This window comes from Cryptomeria japonica, chromosome 3 (genome assembly GCF_030272615.1).
Source record: "Cryptomeria japonica chromosome 3, Sugi_1.0, whole genome shotgun sequence".
Classification (NCBI taxonomy): domain Eukaryota; kingdom Viridiplantae; phylum Streptophyta; class Pinopsida; order Cupressales; family Cupressaceae; genus Cryptomeria; species Cryptomeria japonica.
Window position 1 is genome coordinate 588308190 of NC_081407.1, and position 13750 is coordinate 588321939.

Sequence of the window (13750 nt, forward strand, 5' to 3'; positions counted from 1 at the left end):
TGTAGTAGATATGCATCTATGGTTTGCAGAAGGCAGATTTTATGAGAAGTTCATTATTGCAAAAGAATACGGCGGAACTAGAAATTGTCTTGTCTAATACTGTGTTGGTGAAAGAAGAATACACAAATAGAACACATTGTGCCTTTGAAAAATAGAACAGAGGATTGTAATTGCAGAAATGGAAGCTTTGAGTTCAATAGGAAAGAAGAGGGTGGCCAAGAGCCCTAACTCTAAGGCGAAGAAAGGAAAAACTGAAGAGGTGCCTCTAGTCAGGAAGTTAAACCAAGACATGATAGACCAAATGTAGGCACTCGACCCAAAATCCAAAAGGTTGAAGCAACACCTGCCGAGAAGAGACCAATTAGAAGACAAGTACAAAGAGGTCGGAGATGTCTGGACCAAGGTAAGGGGACATGAACTGTTTATGTTCCACTATTTGAGAAGAACCAAGGAGATGTTGGTCTGCAATCCTTGGATGACAAATTTAGGTAAGCTAACAATCCCCAATGTTTTTGTAAACATAAGATTGCTAGAGGTTTTGGTGAGGAATTATAATTCGGTGAAGAGGTGCATTCAACTCCCAAATGGGGAAGCATTTATAAGATTTTTTGTGGGTACCATAAAAAAGGTTTTCAATTTAGACCCCAGTCCTAATAAGCCCTTGTCCTTTGGGGATTTGGAGGAAGAATACCTCAGAATGGATACTACATATACCGGCTGGAAATTTGCCATTCACAAGAGGCAGGCAGGAAAATTAACAGAGGAGGACAGCCCACCATTCAGCATTGATTTGTCCAGACACTACTTGCAGTACACATATATGTCGTGTGGGAAAGTAGGAGGGGTGGAGGTGCCTGATCTAGCAAGCACTGGTTCACTAGTGTTAGCCTCTAGTATACAAATGTATTAACCTAGGCCTTTTGACTATGCACACTAGTACATTCGGAGCTCATTTCTGATGGCCGATTGTCGGAATTACGACTAATTTTTGTTAGAGTGCCAACAAAAGTAATCATTGAAAACTTGTCGTCGGACTTGTCGACGTTTCCTTTGACCATCGGAAATACAACAATCCCATGGACTCTACCGACAGTGGGCATGATCGCTCTTCCGATCAAAAAATTCATCAGACATGCAACATCCCCATCGGATGCTTCTATTGAATTCATCAGAAAGTCGACGGAAGTTTGGAAATTTGCACCAATGGTGATGTTGTTTGTTCAATGCTTGTGTCATTGGTCTATTAATATGCATCGATGACCATCCAACTACGAAGAGTCATTGCACATACAACATCCTTGTTGGATTTTTGTGTAGTTTGAGTTAGAAGTGCAACGACTCCAGAACCTTTACACTGACGAGAACATTGTATGTCCGATGATTTCATCATTGGTGGAAAGCTTGGTATTTGTCATAATTTTGACAATAATAATATTTTTATCAAAAAAAATATTATTATCCAATCATTGATATGTACAACGAATGATATTTTATCCCAACCACCTACCAATAGGGGGCATAGGTTTGAGGCTAATATGAGGTGCACTAGTTTCAAGCTAATATGATCAGGTCCACCATGGTTGAGATGGTCCAACTCCTAAGAGGATTGTATGAACCACTGAGTACTGGTAAACCTATTAAAAATGGTGTTGATAGGGAATTAGCTAACCCAAATATAAGAGCCTTTAAAGCCAATCAGGGAGATGAAATGAATTTATCTACCTTATCTAAGTTAGTTGTTCTTGGGAGCTACCAAAACTTATCTACTATATATATACATGAAATGAATTTATCTACTATATATGCACATATTTCTTATAAGTATTTCCCAAATTGATAATCTCATATAGAGTGTCATCCTATGTCAATACATGGCATATACCTATCGAATGACATGTATATATCTCATACTAAGTAATCACTCGTTATTATAGATTCAACATATATTCAAAGATGACAATCATGCATTTTGAACTACATGAATATCCTCTTTAATAAAATAAATCACATGTACAAGGTTATTGGGTTGATCGAGTCCAATAGCAAAGTACAATAGGTAAAGATAGTGTATGTATATCTCATACTAAGTAGTCACTTGTTATTATATATTCAACATATATTCAAAGATGGTAATCATGCATTCCGGACTACATGAATATCCTCTTTAATAAAAAAAATCACATGTACAAGGTTATTGGGTTGATCAAGCCCAATAGCAAAGTACAATAGGTAAAGATAGTACTCAAAATAATGTTACTAGCATCTTAAAAGAAAACATAAATGCATTATGACCACCCACAAAACACTTGATATAAAATATTTCCAACCTTTCTTTTGTTTAATTCCACCCAACCACGTGGAACCCTTAGGTCCACCCCATCGGGCATGTGGAGATAGTTCCAAATAGTCAATCAAAGTATACAAGGGGGATGATAGGCTCACACATGCCATACACGATGCATACATGACACAAGTAATGGAACAATACAGTGCAACATCAATAGAGAAGGATGATACCAATTCATGAATCCACTTAGGGTCACTACTTTAAAACTACACAAGGCATTAGATTCTAGTGTGCAGTGGAGGAAGTGTCATCGTATGTCTCTTTGCACAAGTCCCAACGCTCCATGTGCGGGCTTGCCTTTCATTGTATGTTCTCATGGGGACGCACCATATGGAACCAAGCATTCTCTCATACAAACAAGAATGATAATCACACAATCATCATCATCATCATCATCATCGTCGTCGTCATCGTCCTCATCATCATTATCATCATCATCATCATCATCATCATCATCATCAACATCAATGTCTTCGCCATCATCATCACCATCATCACCATCACCATCACCATCACCATCATCATCATCATCATCATCATCATCATCTTCTTCTTCTTCTTCATCATCATCATTGAGAAATTGTCAATTGTGATCATCATCCACTTCATCTTCTACTTCTTTGGTATCCTTTTCTTCCATCACGTTATACTTTATTGGCCTTCCTCTTGAATCATGTCTAACAACAAATGATCAACCCAGTTTATGTGGAACCTCTAAGTAAAATACTTGCTCACATTGGCTTGGAAGATCATATGGCTCATCCCCAATTGGTTCAAATGACCTTGTATTTAGCATTGTAAAACCATTATCATGTTCAATTACAGTTCTATCAGGATCATTTTTATTCAATCGTAGCCTGTACCATTTGACGACGAACAAAACTAATTTGAAGGAATTAAAGTCACACTCAAGAATATCATCCAAAATGCCATAGTATCTATTTTGAGACTATTGAGGATGTATGTCATTTCTCAATGAAATATTTGTCACCTCAAAGACTGCAGTGATGCCAGAATCACAAGTTTTCTTCGTGTCATCCAACTTTTTAATGCAAAATTTATGACCATTGCAGCACATAGCATTGTGGTGTTTGACCTGCGATATGTCAAACAAGTAAAATTTATTGCATTGTGAGTTGATAAACATATGGGTGATTAATAAATTTATACATACCTGTTTATCTCTTAAACCATATGCTAAATAAATTTCCCTTTGCATAACATTGGAATCTCCATTACGATGAGCTTCTTTAACCAATGAAGCCACACCTTCCCATGTTAATGTGCGTCCAGAATGTTGACAATGTTCAATCTATACCATCATCCAATCAAGATTGTTTGCAATATACAAATGTAGTGCATCCACTCTCGACCAACTGTACAAAACTAGATAGGCATCTTACAACCGATTTATTTTGAAGATTAAGAATTAATTAACTACAATAACATCTTATAATGACCTCTCACTTTCCTCAATCTACCTTTCCCCATCAAGTACTCCCCTTTGAATTTGTTAATGGGTTTGGGATCCCAAATACAATCCACGCGGATCTTTGTTGCAAACTTAGGAAGATATTTAGAAATGTGCACCATAGTCTGGTATACCATATATCCCTCCACCATAGAACCCTCAGGATGTGCTCTTTGTCAAACCAAAGCCTTCAAAAATTCCAAGTGCCTCTCAACCATCCACGTTGACCTAGTGTGTACAGGTCCACACAATTCAATCTCCTCAACTTGGTGTATGAGGTAGTGTTCTTGTGCATTGAAAAAAGATGGAGGTAGACACTTTTGCATTTCACACATTAAATGAGGAATTTTTCTCTTCCAATATTTTATATCATCTTTATGGATTTCTTTACATGACAACCACCTACAAGATATTCAAGACGCAAAAAAATATATTACATAACAAGTAAAACAAATAGCAAATATAATATCTATACAATGAACTGAACAAATATCACTACTTACCTCATGTATTTTCCAAGATCAAATATGACTTGCTTGACATTATTGTCGAAGTCATCTGGGAGAGATAGAGGTAGAATGTACTACAACAATTATAAAATTATCTTTTCATTTTTTTCTAACATAATACAATGAAAAGTACACGTACTCGCAATACTTAAATACATAGTAAAAACACAAGAACATGAATTACCTTAATGAAGATATGCCAATCATGCATTTTCATCCCTGGCCCAAATTCATTTTTCTTTGATATGAGATTGTTTATGTTCGCAGCAAATCCTGTGGGAAATCAAATTTTCTGTATGACTTCTTTTATAGAATTACTTTGTTGGTACGTTAATAACCAAGGAAGCTCACTTATATTAATCTGGTCTCCATGGCTATTTGATTGAATGACATTTATCATTGCATGATTGGAATCCTGAATGTCACTACATATTTTGACAATTTTTTCTTTGTCACGCCTTCCATCCAATATTTTCCATAATGTCTCTGTTATATTCTTTCCAATATGCATAGTATCAAACAAATGAACAATTTGTAACTTCTTGTAGTAGGGCAACCTACTAAATTGTTAGGGATAACTTTTTAGTCCCTTAGGAAGGTGGTCATTTATACCTTCACGACCTTCATGACCATCAATCACATCATCAGTAAACAAAACAAAATAGAAAAGATGTTTTATGACAAACCAATAGATGGAATGGCATTACCTTGATGACTAATTCTATTATATTCCAACTTCCATAGGTGAGGTGTCATTCTTCATGGCTTTGATGTATTCTCTTCTTTCCCATTGAAAAGATGTTTTTCAGTATTTCGATACTTATGATTTTTGTGGAGAAAGTGCCTATACTCATCAAACACTTGCTTTCCTAAACTTTTTAAATGATGAGATTTCATCTTTGGACCACAAATAGCACATGAAAATTTTCCCTTTGTTTGAAGACCTACAAGATAATGTATAATATGCACAGCTTAAACACTATAACATACCACAAAAATGTGCTAGCCCTGGGGCATCGTGTAGTGTCCATAGAAGCATCACATGGAATTGAAATTGTCTTTGTCCTATTAGTCTAGAGATGTCATACATAGTGACACCATTCCATAACTCCAGCAACTCATCGGTAAGAGGCTTGATATATACATTCATATCTTTAACTTGGTACTTACCTAATCAAATGAACAAAAACATTACATAATTATTATGACCATTTTACTGCAATATTTATAATTAAATTTAGATGACTATATTTAAATGATAAAATACCTGAAACAATCATTACCAACATTATGTGCTCCCTCTTTATTGACATCCATGGAGGAATGTTATTGTTGATAACAAAAACAGGCCACACTAAGTAAACAGATCTCATCTCTCCAAATGGATTGACATCGTCCGCTGCCAATGAAAGCCTGAGATTACAAGGTTCTTCTTTAAAGTGTGGCCACTTTTCCTCTATGTCCATAAATGTTGAACCATCCACAAGCATTCAAATAATGTCATCTCGACTTCTATTGTGTGCATGGCAATCCATAAATTGTGCCAATCTACTGCACTTGAATAATCGTTGCATACATGGAATAATGAAAATATAGCAAAGAACCTTGCAAGGAACCCTTTTTGTTATTTGATCTGTTTGATGTCTACTGATATGGCATTCAAGGCATTCAGTTCAAAATTCATGTTATTTGTGATATATAATATGATCATTGGGACAAGCATCTATTGCTTGATACTCCATTCTAATATCTTTCATAACAACAAATAATTCTCGGTATGAGAGAGGTAGAATATTTGATGGTGGTAACAAAAACTCACCTATCAATCTACAACAAAAAAACATAATTTGTTAATATAAAGAATATTAATGGTACAACATGATTCATAGTTTATTATGACATATATGACATACCTTAACATACGTGAGATTGTTATGTTGGATAAAACCATTCATAACCTTCAAGTTCACCAACAACAATACAACGGAGAGAAGAGTTGTCTGCGAGCCTTTGTAAAGGGCCTTAGATGCCTTCTCAAGTAGAGGGACATCATGAACAACATCAAGGTCATCTTCATCATCATGATCAGCTGCGCGAGTACTAAATGTGTCATGGATCAATGTATTTGTATCATCATCTTCAATTGTGTTTTCTAGCTCATGATCATCATCTTCCATGAGATCATTATCTTCAACTTCGATATTCACACCTCCATGTTTGTCCACTTCAAAAACCATATTCTTTGGGTTGTGTTGATGCATGCCATGTGCTCTGGGGTGCTCGACCTATATAAAATTGATAAACATAAATAAACCATGATCATGATCTCATCATCAAGTGATTTATTATGTATATAAATTGTTAAAACGATATAATGAAAAACTTACCAATGGATGACAATCATGTCCACCTTCAATGTGCCCATGCAGCCTACAATGTTTCTTAGTTGTTTTGATTAGAAGTCTTCTAGTCTTTAACCCCTTACAAATTTTGCAAGGACAATAACAATTTCCATCACCTTTTATTTTCAAGTTAGACCACAATCTAGCAATTGTCTCCTTATTTTGTTGTTCGTTGATATTGTCTGACATGGTCTTTCTTCACAGGCAAGAAAATTGGGCTATAGAACTAGTTATATAGAAGTTGAAATGTTAGTTATGAAATCACGTTTCAATATAATATACCAAATTAAATTACTTGAAAATATAAATTATCATCATTGAACCAAAACCATTTAACTCTTCTTTTTCATCTCAAAGCATATCTAATGGCTTTGTGGTATGCAATCCTTGTATAATATATTAAGTTGACTAATGTCTAATTGGGGTAATCCATGAGCGTCTAATGTGAATTCAGTATCCTAAACATTGGAGAGACCTTATTTGACTTGCCTAATCAATGTGTTTGTCGTCCTAATATGAAATACTGAGTTCTACCCTTGCCTCTGCATCAAACTTCTCACATCATGTTTCTTCAATAAAACACACTAATATGAATTGAGCCAACACCATGAGGATAGGTTCAAGTATCATGTCAACTAATCATACTACGTGAAGACGGGGTTCACACATAAGTGTTGGCTCTCAACAATGCCACACTTCCAAAATTGTCAGTCTCAAGACTTCTCCTATTGAGTGAGCACTCATTAATGGCCACAAGGCCAAATCAATGTATGTAGCCTTCGAACTCCTTACTCTAGGATAGGAGGACCCTACACAAGGTCTATGAACCCTCACTTGGTATTACAATAGAAATAACCTTCCTCTAGAACTTTGTTTGCAACACACACATCAATATTGGTAATAATTGTTATGATGGATGATCTATTAGGACGGTAAATAAAATGCTTATTCTTTTTCCACCCTTTGAAACTACAACAAGGTATTTGACTTGGCAGGGTCCCCACACATCACTTCAACAACAAACATTAGGCAATTCAACCTTTTGCCTTCTCAATGCATTTTTTTTTTGTCTTTCACTAGTTTTCTCAGTCTGATACATAGGAATATCAAACCTTTCATGGCATCATCACGCGTGCCTTCCAATATGTAGTCCTTTCATATTTTAGGTGCCTACACACTATGTTGTTGTTAAGTATTGACGTAGTCTTACGACATCTCATGACTCCATTACATGTCCATACTTGGGTTTACAAACACAACTCTATCAAAACAAAAACAATATCACTAGTAAAACTATGACTGTGACAATCAATACCCTTAGGACAATCATAGAAATTTAATCTATTTCGTTTGGTTTTGATCGACAAACCCTTATGAAGGTTGCATAGGGTCCCCTCACCCCTCTCTCTATCATCAACCACTTCAAAATACCAATCGCTTGGTCTTCCCACCAAATTATTCCCTGATATGATACATAGCATGAAAAAAGGTCTTCCCACACATTTGGATGAATTTATATGCATGGGAGCCCAAACTATACATTATTTACTCCTCTCAGTAAACACTAGGCAGGGTTTTGACATTTTTTGGAAAACATATGATATCTAATTTAAAACACAATGAAATTCAATGCCACAAAAAGAAAAAATGTAGTTAACTCACTGCTCTACCACATCCAATCGATTTCCCATCAAATTATGATGATTTTCATAATGAAAAATGAAGAGAATCAGACCGAAATGTCAAAAAATGCACATAAAACCCCAATTTCATTAAGAAAAATCTTGGATGGCATGCCAAAGGCCTATTTATTCCCATCCAAGTGGGTTACAACCTAAAACCACCATAAACTAACTTTCCAACCATATTTTTAAGAAGTTTCTACAAGAAATGCAAAAGTTGTCATGGCAATATGACAACTTTTTTCCCAATGGACCTCAAACTTTCACAATTAGGTCTCTATTTGTTGTTAGAATGCGATCTATGAATAAGTATTAGAGGATCTTACTAACTTGGGTATCATGCTTTTATGTGTCTCTGACATGATTCCTAGTAACTATATAAGGATCTTACTAGTCCTAGATCTATGACTTGTCTTTTTGATATGGTTCCTAATGAGAATATGTGAATCTTACTAGTTCTAAATGTCATAACTTTGTGTTTTGCATGCTCCATGTGTGTTACCAATGTTACTCATAATACTCACTTTGTACTTCCCTTTTATCTCAATATTGTAGATTAACAATATCATAAGTCTTGGGAGCTACCACCTTTCCAAACTTGTAGTCATCTTGACTCTTCAATATCTTGGTGAAAGAATATTTGGTTTCTCCATATTTTCCCAAGAGTACATGAGCATAATTTCATACTCTTTCTAAGAGGGGGCTAAATATTGCATCATAAGTTGTATCTCTTTAAAAATATACACTAGGTTTGGACTCAATTTAAGTGGTTGTGCCTTATTTATGCCTAATTATACTTATGTTTGACAATGTTTCCATAAATTTGGTTCATTCCCTTATTCATTATGTTCCTCATGGCTCATTTTTATAGCACTAGGGGGTGAACTCACAATAATGGTTCCCATTTTTTTGCCACTTTTGACACTGAGATGTACATTTTTAAAATAATCTTCAACTTCCGAGAAGTATAACTTTTAAACTATTAAAATTTTGAAAATGATGTAAATTAGTGATTTCTAGCATTTTGTTTGTAGATTCTATATACATTTTTTTCAAATTTTTTTGAAGGATTTTAAAAAAAAATTTCCATCTCCCTCGAAAAGTAGTTTTTTACAACAAACTACATTTTTTAAGAGTGATGTGCCTCCCAAAATGCATAACTTTTTTTCTATAAATGATAAAAACTCAATTCTTTTGAATTTTGGTTTGTAACATCAATTTCCAGGGCTTGCATTTGGTTTTATAGTGATATGTTCAATATTTTTTATTTTATAAAGTTTTGAAGTTTGACTAGTCATAATTCAAACATAGGTTTACGTTTGAACACATAACTTGTTCTATATAAATCGAAATTCAATTTTTTTTTTTGTTAGAAAGAAGACATCAATACCAGGGGCATAGATATTTTTTAGAATTTTTTTGAATTAGTTTCTTATTTTTTCCAATGCGTTGAATAGAGAAGTTCATGTTCGGTGAAAAACCAATTTTCCATAAAATTAAAAAAACAAGAACATAATAAATTCAAAATATAACAAAATTATACTCGTTGGAAAGCTTGCTTCTAGTACTACCATCTAATATTTTTGGGTTATCAAGATTATTTCATTCGTGCTTTGAACCAGAGCTCCAAAGTCATTAATTCTTCAGAACTCTGAAATTTTTTGGGAGAAACCTTTAGTTTGCGGGTTCGAACGAACACAAGTTCGAGCGAATTGGGTTCGAGCGAACCCCCATTCGCTTGAACCAATGAGCTCGATTTTGGCACGCACATTTTTGTAACTATCATGTTCGAGCGAACCCAACAATTTTTAACTGTCGGCTTTCGTTCGAACTCTGGCCGATGCATTTTTTTATTTTTTTTTTCATTTGTGGAATCGTATAAATGTCTATAATTTTTTTTCATTTTTTATCACCCAAATGATTAAAATAATTCGCATTTTTAGATGAGAGAAGACATTTGAAAATTATTTTGAAGGCAATAATTTGAAGGTTTTTTGTAAAAGCATGGGGAACAAGAAGAGAAGGCAAAATAAGACTTCAAGGAATTATTCTCCCGAAACGGAACAAAGATATCGAGAACAAAGAAGACAAAGATATCATGATGCAAGTATGTATTTTTAATTTTATTTCTATTTAATTTTATATGTATTACGTATCAATTAATTAGAATTCAATATTTTTTATCTAATATTTTTAATAAGATTAAAAATAATTTTGTTTTAATTGGAAAGCATAATTAATTTGAGATAATACATGTGTATTTGCAAATTTCAAATTCCATCAACTTGCTTGTTGTGTAATTGCATTTTTCTCCTATATAATTAAGTTCATTTATAATAGATAAGACCTATTATGTCAAAATTTCTAGGTTCTAAATTATATATATTGAATATTTAATCTACATGTACAAGTAATTTCATGTGATAGGTCCTTTACTATCACATAATATATCTGTCATAAGGGTAGTTAAGTATATTAATTGTGAAATGTTTTTTCAAATGTGGTCATATTGATTTTAATAATAAGGCCTATTAGGACTATTACATTGATTATAGGTCTTGAATGTGACATAAATTTATAACGTATTAAACATGTTGAATAATTTAGGTGAACTATTTATATTCAACTTCACGTACATGCAAAAACATTTCAGATTAGGAGGTCTATTATGCAATAATAGGTCTTAAATATACACACATGTGACAAATTATAGTCCACTTACATTATGGTCCATAACAAATTAATATGAGGTCACCTAAGTTATCGTATGCATGCATCAAAATATTTGTACTTTTAATTTTCAAAATTGGAATTTCTAATTTATCAAAATTTTATTTTATGTGTTAAATTAGTGCTCAAAATTAGAGATTGAACTTTAATCCTAACCTGAGAACAAACTGAACTTTAAACCTAAACAGGTAATTTAATTAGAGTTATAACAATAAGGTCCTGAAAGTAATTAAATTTAATAAACCAAATTGAATGGGCTAATTTTAACATGTAAAGCTTTAAGCCAAATTCACCCCTATTCTTAATCCTAATTGAATAATCTCTGATTAATTCAAGAACCTTACACAAACTCTTAAATTATGTGCAGAACGGGCAAACGAACCTGTTGAAGAACACAATATAGTTGATGAACATAGGGAGGAGATTGTCCAAGTTGAACCAATGGAGACCTTTGAAGGAGAGGGGTCAGGCTCCTTACCTCCTACCATTGATATGGACGAGCATATTGTGGATCTAGCTAAACAGGTGAAGAGAAATATTTCTTATAAAAATTTAGATCATTTACTTGAAATGGATGTGGATGAGTTGAAACGTCTTAGTGAAGAACCTAGACATACTAAAAGGAGGTCAAGGAATAAAAGTGGAAAAGAAATAATGTCGCATTTCAACAATCTTGATACTACACTAGAAAAAGCTCAATTGTTATCAATTTTACTTACTCATAAAGACTTAATAGATCCAATGAAATTGTTGGGTATAGATACAACAAGTCAAAAGAGGAAATCTTCTCAGCTACAAAAATCTATTGTTGATAATGTTAAGAAAGGTTTGGTGAACATTGGTAAAAAATCTCGAAAACTAGATAAGACCATTTCAAGAACATTGATGTTGACATCTTTAGTAAATGAAAGATTGCCTCAAAAAAGACAAATCTCTTCACTATCATCTGAGTTTGGTTTTAGTAGAAGGATAATATCTAAATATGTTAAAAGGAGAAAGATTTTGGATGATACTACCTCAAAAGGGAATTGGGCAATTATGTGTAGAGCTCCTCATTCTGATAGAATTGAAGATGTTGTTAGGAAATTTATGACAAGTTTTTGGAATGATAATACTTGCCCTTCATCAAATAGTAGAGATGTTATCAAGCAAAGGATTGGTCCTGATCGTTATGATCTCCATGTAAAACATTGGATAGACACAACAAAACATGAATTTTATGTATTGTTTACTAAAACAAACCCTCATATAAAGATTGGACAAACCATGTTTGAATGGTTAAGGCCATATTATGTGAAGTTAAACAAAGTTTTCGAAACTTGTTGTTGTTGTTATCACATCAAATTTGACTTGTACTATCAGGTGTTTCGAAAGATTAGAGAAGATAATGATGGTTATGAAAATGCTCCTCCTAAACGAACAAGTCAATTCATAGCATCCATCTTATGTGATAAATCAGATAATAAAGAACCGGTCAAATAAATTGCATAAGAGGAATTTGTGGAACATGTGGGGACTTGGCTAAATTGCCTTTGAGAGATGAAGATACTGACATGAGGAAGATGGTAAACTGCAAGAGTTACAAGTACAAAAAATTTGAAACAAAATTTGGAAAGGAATCTACAAGACTAGATTATGTAGAAGAGGAAATACCTAGTGGAACATTTATGGAAAATTTTTGTAAGTTGATAAAACCATACATATGCCATGGTTTTTTTGCCAAGTGGCAAGAAGAACAATTTAAAAGATTAAGAGACACTTTCCCACTTGGAACTATTCTATCTGTAGTTGACTTCACAGAGAATTACTCTTTTGCACATCAAAAAGAGATTCAATCAGAGTATTACTTTTCAAAGCAAATCACTATTTTCGTGCATGTGTGTTATCGACATGCACAGATGAATTTGGATGGTGTTGATAGTACATTTGAAAATCGTGTCATTAAGAAAGAGTACCACTTCTATATCAGTGATGATAAGGAGCATGGCACACTTTTTGTACAACATTGCTTTAAGAAGTTTTTTGAATATTTGAAAGATAGAGGCATAACAATAGTTAAACATTTTGTTTGGTCTGATGGATGTGCGGCACAATTCAAATCTTTGAGGCCATTTTATGCACTATGTAGATATCATCGAAATGACAAAACACCACATGTTTGGAGTTTTTTTGAGAGTGGTCATGGAAAGGGTGAACATGATGGTGCAGGAGCTTGTATCAAACATGCTCTAAGAAAGCATCAAATAAAGTACACAGGAGAACGTATAGAAAATGCACATGATGTTGTTGAATGGTGTAAGAAACACTTTGAGAAACCTAATTATCCTAGGGAATCATCATCGAGAACATATAAGCCCATTCCATATAGAGTGTTTTGGGAGATAACCGGTACGTGTTCTCTTTTAGTATTTTATTTAATTTTTTTTAATTTAACAACTTGATCTACATGTACATTCTTGTACACATGTACATTTTGCAGATGTGGATAGAAAATCAATGCATGGATGCAAGAGTGTGGAGAGGACAAGATCTTTGCATTGTGTCATGAGTACAGATAATCGCCCATGGACATTATACACTAGGGATTATTCATGTTTTTGTTCTGAATG